This window comes from Anomaloglossus baeobatrachus, chromosome 9 (assembly GCF_048569485.1).
Source record: "Anomaloglossus baeobatrachus isolate aAnoBae1 chromosome 9, aAnoBae1.hap1, whole genome shotgun sequence".
NCBI lineage: Eukaryota > Metazoa > Chordata > Amphibia > Anura > Aromobatidae > Anomaloglossus > Anomaloglossus baeobatrachus.
In genome coordinates this window covers 144,706,401-144,718,441 of record NC_134361.1, presented here as the reverse complement: position 1 = coordinate 144,718,441, position 12,041 = coordinate 144,706,401, and the positions used below count along the sequence as shown (strand labels likewise).

The window sequence follows — 12,041 nt, the reverse complement described above, 5'->3', positions numbered from 1 at the left end:
TGGATTGAGGGAAGAGACTGCACTTCCTCTAACCCCATAGTGCTCCGAACTGCCCCAATAAGATCCCCCAAATCTTCTGAGGGAAACAAAGGACTGGTCAGACCTCACAGAGGGAAGACCTTCATCGGGACCCTCTGAGGCGGAATCAGCGTCCTCATGATCAGACGGGGCTGACTGGAGTTTCCTCTTCTTTGGAGAAGAGGGGCCAGGAGCAGGGCGGGAGGCCAGTGAGGCCTGAATCTCCTGTTTCATCATGGACCGCAACTCGTCTATCAGGGACGGTTGTTCGGCCCTAATAATCTGGTCCGTACATTGTTGGCAAAGCTTTTTGTCCCATACTGCAGGGAGCTTCTTTATACAGACAGGACATTTTTTAAATTTTTTCAAATCTGTCAGGTCTATCCGGCTTATCGGACTTGTCAGCCTTCTCTGACTTCTCAGACTTTTCATTTCTGTCAGCTTTCTTAGTGGCCTTGTCCTCCTAGAAAACACAGACCAGAGAGCCATAAATCATTTGCCTGAGACCTATGCCTGAGGGACCATCCCCCTCCATACTTACAGTAGCAGGGGGCACACTGGGCTCTGCAGATGCAGCTGCAGCGGAAGACATGACAGGGAGCACGGTCGCTTACCATGAATCTGACGTCTTCACGGCAGCCCTTATGCAGAAGGGCCTGCCCCCCCAGTGACGGCTAACGTTCCCCGCCTCCTGCATCCGGTCCTGGCCAGGCCGTGTCAGCGTGTCCTCCACGCTGCCTCCGCGAACCGGAAGCGCTCAACCGGAAGTTCGCTAGACCGGAAGTCCCGCCCCCGGGAGCACTTCCGGATCGCTCCGGCAGCGTGCATGGAGGAAGCGGCCGGCGGCTCAGGGAGGACGCCGGCCGGGGAGCTCCACAGCCTGCATCACCCCAGAGGAGTTCCGGAAGGCTGGAGCAGCGGTCCCCCACAGCGTGAGGGAACAGCAAGGGAGGAGCGGCGAAGGCCCGACCGATGCTGCCCGGCTTAAGGTAACAGGGAAAAAAAAAAAAAAAAAAAAAAAAAAAAGTTATACTGTAGTTCGCCGGCCACCACAGCATAGGAGAAAATAAAAAACCTCTCCATGCCCCATGGGGACAGGAAAGACACTGGCTGTGGGAGGTGGGAGGGTCCTTTTAAACCTGTTGTACTTCCTGTCCCAATTAGGGCGTGGAGAGACAACCTCCTATGCTGTCGTGGAAGGGACTAGAGAAATTCATGGTGTCACGCCAATATTAGACATGGCCACCATGAATTTCTAGTAATGAAAAAAAAAAAAATAAAAAAAAAAAACACAACACAGAAAAATATTTTTATTAGAAATAAAACACAACACAATTAGTGACTCCATCTTTATTGAAATAAACTCCCCTCCGCAGTAATCCTGGGTCAGGGTCCCGCGCCGTCCAATCAGGATCCAATATCATCTGATCGGTTTGCTGGAAGGCAGAGCGATCAGATGATGTGTCAGGATCAAGTGCCTGAATCACATCACACATCAGCTGATTGTATAAAAGCCGGTTATACAATCAGCTGATGCATCAGTAGGAAAAAAAAAAAAAAAAAAATACTCACTTATGTGCTGTGCTGATTAGCGGCAGCTCCTGCAGCGATCGATTGGACAGGAGTCTGATCCCGTCCGATCGCTGCAGGAGCTGCCGGTAATCAGCTGATGAAGTCCCCTGACGGCAGGATCAGCTGATAGCCGGCCGGGCGCGAAAAAGCCGGCGACACCGCGATCAGCTGATGCGTCAGGTGATCCACCGCCAGGTCCTGCCCCGGGGAGACTGCACACAGCCAGAGCGGCGGTACCGGGAGGAGCTGGGAGCGGGCATGGCACCAGGACCCTGCAGACTATTATAATATATATATATATATATATATATAAACTTTTTTTCTACTGTTCACTTTGGTTTTCGCCGCTGCCTCCACCTCCCGCCCAGACATGGCGCCGCACGGAGCTGACATGCACAGGACGGGAGGTGGAAGCAGCGGTGACGGTACCGGGAGGATTCATGCTTCTGTGTTTACCAACAGAAGGAATCCTCTTCCTGTACACGTCACTGTAGTACCCACCCCTTGCGTTTATAGCTGCGTTTTTAGTCATAGAAACGCGGCTATATGAGTTTTTCATTGCGTTTTTAACATCTCATTGAATTCAATGGGCGAAAAACGCAGAAATAATTGACTAAAAAAAACGCTGTGTGCGGACAGCACTTATGAAAACCCATTGACATTGCTGGGGAAGCAATGTCACTGCGTTTTCAGCACAAAAACGCGGTAAAAAACGCCGCTAAAAACGCCTAGTGCGCACAAGGCCTTAAACTGCAGCGTGTCATTGTCAAAATGCATGTGTTGTGCTTCGCCAGGAATGTCTGAGAATTAAGCAAATTCCATGCGCACGTTGCTTTTTTTAAATGCAGCGTTTTGGATGACAAATATCTGATAAAATCAATGCGTTTTAAAAAGAAGCAGCGTGTCACTGTGCCTTTTAGTTGCATTTTCCACCCATTGAAATCAATGAGGTGTGTCAAAAGGCAACCAAAATGTTTAGCTGTGCGCTTGCACTGCATTTTTGTTGCGATCTGCGTGCTTTTTTGACAAACAAAATGCAGATCGGTCTCTGTCAGTCCCCCTCTGTCATACTGACCGATCACCGGCGCGGCGCTGCACGGCTGTCACACTGCTCCGGCGGCTTCTCCAGCTTTTGAAAATGCCGGCCGCTCATTATTCCATCTTGTATTCACTGCTTCCCCGACCACCAGCACCTATGATTGCTTGCATTCAGACAAGCTCCCACGCTGAGTGACAGCCGTCCATTGCAACCAATCACAGCCGACGGTGGGTGGGTCTATGTTGTGCAAAAAAAAAAAAAAACAACCACCACGACCTCCTTCACTACTTTATTAATCCCAAACTGCCCCCCAGGTCCGGTGTAATCCACACGAGGTCCCACGACACTTCCAGCTCTGCTACATCGGAAGCTGACAGCAAGTGCCACAGACCACAACCAATCAGCGATGACATCACCCAGGTTACCCATGGCCACAGCTGGATCCTCCAACTGTGACAGCAAGTCGCCCAAGTGACTTGAGTGAGCCGCACGATCAGCGGTGCCGTCAGTCAGGTGATTTGCAGTCTCGGGTGGAGGACTCCAGCTGGCCGTGGGTAACCCGAGTGACGGCACCGCTGATCGCGCAGCTCACTTCAGACACTCAGGGGATTTGCGATCACCAGTGAGTCCTTCACCGGTGACCACAAATCAGGACACGACACACAGAGCCACGCGATGACAATGAAGTCGGGTTAAGTTCATTCTGATCACGCAGCTCAGTCTCGCAGCCAGCCATGCTCTATGGAGATGTGGCAGAGCCAAGTGGGACCGTATTGTCAAAAATGCATGCATTTTGTTTGTCAAACTTAGGCCGGTTTCACACTTTTGTTCAGCGCAATCCGCCACTACGGAGAATAGCGCAGTCCATTAATGCACTGCACTATTCTCCATAGACTTGTATTGACGACGTACTGTAACGCAAGTGTCTGCGTTGCATCCGCTGGACGACGCTGCGTCGTTATTTTGACGCGTCGGGCGGAGGGAACGCTGCATGTAGCGCTTTTTGTGTTGTTAAAATATCGCACCTTGACTGATTCATTTAGTATCCGCCAAGGTGTGTAATGATTGTCTATGGCGGCGGATTCCGCCGCTATGCGCTAAGCGGCAGAATCCGCTGACTGTTCCCGTCACGTTCTACTGAGCATGCTCAGCATGTCCAGCAGAACGATCTAAATAGTTTAAAATCACTCCTGGTCTCCCTCCCCCCTCTCTCTCATACTCGCCAATCACCGGCGCAGCTGTCACACTCCTCTGGCGGCTTTTCCTCTTTTGAAAATGCCAGCCGCTCATTATTCCATCTAGTATTCACTGCATTCCCCGCCCACCGGCGCCCAAGATTGGTTGAAGTCAGACCCGCCCCCACGCTGAGTGATAGCTGTCTCACTTCAACCAAATCACAGACGCTGGTGGGCGGGTCTATATTGTGCAGTTAAAAAAAAAAAAAAAAAAAAACTGCGTGCGGTCCCCACCAATTTTGATACCAGCCAAGATAAAGCCACACGGCTGAAGGCTGGTATTCTTAGAATGGGGAGGCCCACAGCCTAACAATATCAGCCAGCAGCCGCCCAGAATTGCCGCATCCATTAGATGCAACAGTCCCGGGACTCTACCCGGCTCACCCCTAATTGCCCTGGTGCGGTGGCAAGCAAGGTAATATGCAGGGCTGTGGAGTCGGAGTCGTGGAGTCTGAGTCGGAGCTCATTTTGGTGGAGTCGGTATAAAATGCACCGACTCCGAGAATATATAATAAATTGGGGACAGTAGTGCAATGCAGAATGTGCTGAATATTTTACTAAATATTTAGTATAATGCTTATATTTAAGTGAAAAATTTATTGTAGTACAATGTGAACATCAGACATTTAATTATTTATGATACAATAATCAAGATATTTAGAAAAACATAAAATATATTTATTGGAATACAACTTTAGAACACAAAAAACTAATAAATTGTAAATATGTAATACATATATACATCATTTACAATTTTAGTTTTTTGTGTTCTAAAGTTGTATTCCAATAAATATATTTTATGATCTAAATATCTTGATTATTGTATCATAAAAATAATTAAATGTCTGATGTTCACATACACATGTTCATGTATTACAATAAATTTTTCACCTAACTATAAGCAATATATGTAGGAGTCGGAGCCGGTGCAAGAGAAAATTGAGGAGTCGGAGTCGAAGGTTTGGCTTACCGACTCCACAGCCCTGGTAATAAGGAGTTAATGGCAGCAGCCCATAGCTGCCACCAAGTCCTAGGTTAATCATGGCAGGCGTCTCCCCGAGATACCTTCCATGATTATTTACTTTAACCTCTTTCCCCACTTTATTAATCCCCAAATACCCCTCCAGGTCCAGCGTAATCCACACGAGGTCCCACAACGCTTTCAGCTCTGCTACATGAAGCTGACAGGAGCGGCAGTAGAACACGACTGCTCTTTATCAGCAACTGAAGTGAGCCACGCGATTAGCTGTGCCCTCATTCAGGTGACCCGCAAACAGCTCAGGTGGAGGACTGCAGCTGTGGCGTGATGTGAGTGAAGGCACAGCTAATTGCGCGGCTCAGTGCAGTCACTCAGGGGGATTTGCGGTCACCTCTCCTCCCAACCGCAAATCTCCTTTCGCGAAAAAAAAAATCATAACGCAGAGCTTTCTTTTAAAAAAGGAATCAGTTATTTGCAACGCATCCATCACACAACGCTCTGTGACGGATGCCTCACAACGCAAATGTGAAACCGCCCTTAGTGTTTACAGTTGTCCAGGCTGCCAGAGGGTGCAGTTTTTTCTGCACTTGACAGAACGCAGCGTGCGAACATACCCTTAACCCCTTCACGACCTTGGACGGATCTATCCGTCCAGGATCGTGTCCCGTTAAGCCCCGCCCCCTGCCGCGGGCAGGCGGCGTGGATCGGCACACATATCAGCTGTTTTCAACAGCTGACATGTGTGCCTGCTAGCCGCGGGTGGAATCGCTTCCACCCGCGGCCATTAACCCCTTAAATCTTGCTGCCAAAGTCTGGTAGCAAGATTTAAATGCGCGCGGCCATGTTTGTTACTCACCGCCGCCCCCACCGGAAGTCACGTGTGTTATAACGTGACTATCGGTGGTTGCCATCGTAGCACAGGGTCATGTGATGACGCCTGCTGCTACGATGTTTCACTTTCATTTTCCCTCGGCCGAGAGCAGAGGGAAAACCAAAGTGACTGAATCTGCTGATTACAGCGGTATTGCTGTGATCAGCAGATAGCGATCAGCAATCGGATTGCTGATCGCTATAGCCCCCTAGGGGGACTAGTAAAATAAAAAAAAAAAAAAGTAAAAGTAAAAAAAAAAAACAAAAAACCTAAAAGTTCAAATCACCCCCCTTTCCCCCCATTGAAAATTAAAGGGTTAAAAAATAAATAAATATACACATATTTGGTATCGCCGCGTTCAGAAATGCCCGATCTATCAAAATATAAAATCAATTAATCTGATTGGTAAACGGCGTAGTCGCAAAAAAATTCCAAACGCCAAAATTACGTTTTTTGGTCGCCGCAAGTTTTACGCAAAATGCAATAACAGGCGATCAAAACGTAGCATCTGCGCAAAAATGGTACCATTATAAACGTCAGCTCGAGACGCAAAAAATAAGCCATCACTGAGGCATAGATCCTTAAAAATAAGAACGCTACGTGTTTCGGAAAATGGCGCAAAACGTGCGCCACTTTTATTGGACAAACTTGTGAATTTTTTTTAACCCCTTAGATACAAGTAAACCTATACATGTTTGGTGTCTACAAACTCGCACCGAACTGAGGCATCACATAGATACCTCAGTTTTACCATATAGTGAACACGGTGAATAAAATATCCCAAAAACTATTGTACGATCACACTTTTTTTGCAATTTTTCCGCACTTGGAATATTTTTGCCGTTTTCCAGTACACTATATGGTAAAACTTATGGTTTCATTTAAAAGTACAACTCGTCCCGCAAAAAACAAGCCCTCATATGGCAAGATTGATGGAAAAATAAAAATGTTACGCCTCTCAGAAGAAGGGGAGCAAAAAACAAAAACGCAAAAACGGAAAGTGCCCGGGGGCTGAAGGGGTTAATGGGGGCTGTCCAGGGCCCCGACTCACACATACAGGTCACAAAATATGATGAGGCAGCACAACCACAGGAGTGTCACTTATATACCGTTAGGAAGCAGAGCAGTGCTACAAGGTAGGTACAGCTAACAGGACCGGCGGGTGCACAGCACGGGAACAATAGACAGGGCCCGCCCCTGACACTGGAGATGGGGCAATAGACAGGGCCCGCCCCTGACACTGGAGATGGGGCAATAGACAGGGCCCGCCCCTGACACTGGAGATGGGGCAATAGACAGGGCCCGCCCCTGACACTGGAGATGGGGCAATAGACAGGGCCCGCCCCTGACACTGGAGATGGGGCAATAGACAGGGCCCGCCCCTGACACTGGAGATGGGGCAATAGACAGGGCCCGCCCCTGACACTGGAGATGGGGCAATAGACAGGGCCCGCCCCTGACACTGGAGATGGGGCAATAGACAGGGCCCGCCCCTGACACTGGAGATGGGGCAATAGACAGGGCCCGCCCCTGACACTGGAGATGGGGCAATAGACAGGGCCCGCCCCTGACACTGGAGATGGGGCAATAGACAGGGCCCGCCCCTGACACTGGAGATGGGGCAATAGACAGGGCCCGCCCCTGACACTGGAGATGGGGCAATAGACAGGGCCCGCCCCTGACACTGGAGATGGGGCAATAGACAGAGCCCGCCCCTGACACTGGAGATGGGGCAATAGACAGAGCCCGCCCCTGACACTGGAGATGGGGCAATAGACAGAGCCCGCCCCTGACACTGGAGATGGGGCAATAGACAGAGCCCGCCCCTGACACTGGAGATGGGGCAATAGACAGAGCCCGCCCCTGACACTGGAGATGGGGCAATAGACAGAGCCCGCCCCTGACACTGGAGATGGGGCAATAGACAGAGCCCGCCCCTGACACTGGAGATGGGGCAATAGACAGAGCCCGCCCCTGACACTGGAGATGGGGAGGGGGGGTAATAGATGGCAGCGCAGCACCAGCACCGGCACCGGCACCGGATTGGGGGGGGGGGGCGCAATAGATGGCAGAGCGGCACTGTCTGACACACCGGGTGCCGGTGAGAGATGCTCCGCTATGTGTCGGCGCCATGCTCCGGTCCCGGGATGCAGAGCAGGCGGCCGGGCCAGGATCAGAGCTGGGCGGCGGCCACGTCCGTACATGCAGCGCCGGCGCAGCTTATACCTGTGAGCCCGTCCTCTCTCCCCGGTTGATGCGCGCTGAATCTCCCGCCTGCTGCTCTCTCCTCGGCCCTCTGTTCTGTTCTCTCCGCCGTGTGCACTGCAGCCGGTTCTCTCGCCTACAACCGCCTAGAGTTTAAATATTCACAATGTCTCGAACCAGCCAATCAGTGGACACGTATGTCACCGCCGTCCAGCACGAGCACGCAAGCAGCGCCGACTATTTATCCGCCATCTTTGTTGGGGTGAATGTTCCCGAAGTGGCCATAATTAAATCCTGGCAAGAAAAAATAAAACAGCTGACGTGAACATCGACCTTTCGGAATGATTCGCTGTCTTTAGGGAAGGGACCGCAATATAGTGATTCACGATTTTAGGATCAACATCATTTGCGCGCTCCCGCGATTTTGCAAAAACCGAAAAGTGCGCATGCGCAGTATTAAAAGCCACTAAGGACCGCCCCTTGTCGGTGGTGGCCGACTCTGTGTACTGGCGCTATGATGGCACTTGCACTGGCAGTGATAATGGGGCTCCGTGCTCTGCCCCTGCCTGCTGTTATCAATCATCGTTATTTTGTATTTTTTTTTCTCTTTTTCCAGGAGCCATAACTTTTTTATTGCTGCTGTTTGTTTGGGGTTTTTTTTGCAGGATGAGCTGTGGTTTTGAATGACGACATCCAATGGAGGAAACTGCAATTCTGCTATTACGTTTTCTCCTCCATAACTGCGTAGTGAATCTCACCTGAAAATGATGATACCAAGTCTCTATCGCTATCTTTTATACAGCTCTGGCAAAAATTAAGAGACCACTGGAAAATGTTCAGTTTTTCTGATTTTTCTCTCTTTAAATATATTTTTGAGTAAAATGTAAATTGTTCTTTTATTCTATAAACTACTGAGAACATGTCTCCGAATTTCCAAGCAATACATTTTGTATTTATTTTCTAAAAATGAGAAATGGTCAAAATAAGAAAACAATGCATTGCTTTCAGACCTCAAATAATGCAAAGAAAACAAGTTCATAATAATTTAGACAAGATTACTAATATGTTTACCTCAGGAAGAGTTCAGAAATCAATATTTTGTGGAAATACCATGATTTTTAATCACAGCTTTCATACGTCTTGGCAGGCTTTCCACCAGTCTTTCACACTGCTTTTGGGTGACCTTATGCCACTCCCGGAGCAAAACTTTAAGCAGTTCTTCTTTGTTTGATGGCTCGTGACTATCCATCTTCCTCTTGAATACATTCCAGAGGTTTTCAATGGAGTTCAGGTCTGGAGATTGGGCTGGCCATGACAGGGTTTTGATGTGGTGGCCCTTCAGCCACACAATGATTGACTTAGGCCCCTTTCACACATCAGTTTTTTGCCATCAGTTGCAATCCGTCATTTTGTGAAAAAAACCGGATCCAGCGCTGGATCCGTTTTTTTCTCATTGACTTGGATTAGTGATGGATTGCGACGGATGGCCTCACATTTCATCCGTCGTATCCATCGTAAAATGTTTGCCGGGGCGACAGAGCTGACGTCCACATGAATGTTTTTTGTCTGCATCGAAAAAACAGACAGCGACGGATCCATCGGTGTCCGTTGTTTGTTATAAGGGAAGCCTATAGGCGCAGGATCCGTCGCAATCCGTCAAATGATGGACTCTGGCAACTGACCCTTTTTTTTTTCAACCGAGCATGCTCAGATGAGATGTGAAATCATTTCTGGTCAGAAAAACTCTCTCTTTCTCACTCTCCCCCCCCCCCCGGGTTCATATAGTGTTTTAATAGCAAATAACCTTTCACATGAAAAAAAAAAGTCGTACGACAAATCCGTTTTTTTTACAGGATCCGTCGCATCAGTTACATAATGGATTGTGACTGATGGCAAAAAACTGATGTGTGAAAGAGGCCTTAGCTGTGTGGCATGGCACATTGTCCTGCTGGAAAAACCAGTCCTCAGAGTTGGGGAACATTGCCTGAGCAGAAGGAAGCAACTGTTTTCCAGGATAACCTTGTATGCGGAATGATTCATATGTCTTTCACAAAGTTTAACCCCTTCAGGCCCCGGGCACTTTCCATTTTTGCATTTTTGATTTTTGCTCCTTTTCTTCCGAGAGCCGTAACTTTTTTATTATTCCGTCAATCTTGCCATATGAGGGCTTGTTTTTTGCGGGACGAGTTGTACTTTTAAATTAAACCATAGGTTTTACCATATATTGTACTGAAAAACAGCAAAAAAATTCCAAGTGTGAAAAAACTGCAAAAAAAGTGTGATTGCACAATAGTTTTTGGGATGTTTTATTCACCGTGTTCACTATATGATAAAACTGATGTATCTATGTGATGCCTCAGGTCGGTGCGAGTTTGTAGACACCAAACATGTATAGGTTTACTTGTATCTAAGGGGTTATAAACACGTTTATAATGGTACTATTTTTGCGCAGATGCTACGTTTTGATCGCCTGTTATTGCATTTTGCGTAAAATTTGCGGCAACCAAAAAACGTAATTTTGGCGTTTGGAATTTTTTTTTGCCACTACGCCGTTTACCAATCAGATTGATTTAAAATTTTGATAGATCTGGCATTTATGAACGCGGCGATACCAAATATGTGTATATTTATTTATTTTTATTTAACCCTTTAATTTTCAATGGGGGGAAAGGGGGGTGATTTGAACTTTTAGGTTTTTTGTTTTTTTTTTTGTTTTTTAAAACTTTTTTTTTTACTTTTTTTTTTATTTTACTAGTCCCCAGATTCAGTCACTTTGTTTTTCCCTCTGCTCTCGGCCGAGGGAAAACGAAAGTGAAACATCATAGCTGCAGGCATCATCACATGACCCTGTGCTACGATGGCAACCACCGATAGTCACGTGATAACGCACATGACTTCCGGTGGGGGCGGAGGTAAGTAAAAAAACATGGCCGCGCGGATTTAGATCTTGCTGCCAGACTTTGGCAGCAAGATTTAAGGGGTTAATGGCCGCGGGTGGAAGCGATTCCACCCGCGGCTAGCAGGCACACATGTCAGCTGTTGAAAACAGCTATGTGTGCCGACCGCCGCCGCCTGCCCGCGGCAGGGGGTGGGGCTTAACGGGACACAATCCTTGATGGATAGATCCGTCCAAGGTCGTGAAGGGGTTAATCTGCCCAATTTCTAGAGTAAGGTAATCTTCCCTGATGAGTCTAATTTTGCCCAACACCTGGTCGTCTAATGGTTAGACCAGGGGTCTCAAACACGCGGGCCGCATGCGGCCCCTCAGGGTAGTTCGTGCGGCCCCCAGGCCCGTGCCCCTGTTCACTATCGCGGCCGGTGCAGGGGCCGCAGCCACTGTCTGCGCTTTATGCCAGATGAATGTGTTGCAGGCTCTGCGCTCTCGCGCCGACAATACAATCATCTCACATAAATCACTGACAGTGACACTGCAGCTGCCGCAATAGTGACCAGGGGCACGGGTCTGGGGGCCGCACGAAGCAGAGATGAGGCAGCGGAGGGAGCGCGGGACAGGTGAGAAGAATGGTGTGTGTGTGTGTGTTGGACGTTAACCCCTTAGCGACATATGACGTACTGGGTACGTTATGGCTCCATGGTACTTAAGAACCCATGACGTACCCAGTACGTCATGGCGAAATCGCACCCCCGGTGGCTACGATTGCTGCAAATACCTTAGATTCGGGGAGGAGGGGACTTCATGAGGGGTGGTGTCTCCTCCCTGGACCTACGGAGGCTGTGATTGGCTGACGAACGCCGCTCAGCCAATCACAGCCACTAATGTTTCAGCCATTAAAAATCGCTGAAACATTGAAATCCAGCCAAGATCAGGGCAGCTGTAGCACCGATCATTGGCTGAAGCTGGGTGACCTGTGTTTCACCCGCCCCCAGCTCTGATTGGAGAGACCGGCCTTGTGACCGATCTCTCCAATCACTGTGGATCTGGGGCCGCAGACCACTCCCCTGAGCTCCACTCCGGAGTCTGTGGAAGGTGAGGGGAGCTGCTGACCCATTACTACAGGATGGGGACAAAGTGCGCACATTACTATGAGATGGGGATAAGGCTGGGGACATTACTATAGGATGGAGACAGTACTATAGCATGAGGACATTAGTATAGGATGG

At 48.7% G+C, this 12,041-nt stretch overlaps 1 protein-coding gene across 2 annotated transcripts in view; it reads right to left on the bottom strand.

Annotated features, from left to right (window-relative positions):
• The window catches only part of KIF4A (kinesin family member 4A), a 187,289-nt gene extending 179,200 nt beyond the window's left edge, over nt 1–8,089 (bottom strand). For both annotated transcript variants that reach the window (XM_075324006.1, XM_075324007.1), the window contains exon 1: nt 7,941–8,089. The gene's annotated coding sequence lies outside the window, so the exon portion shown is untranslated. The remainder of the gene's footprint in view (nt 1–7,940) is intronic.
• Nucleotides 8,090–12,041: the final 3,952 nt, after the last annotated feature.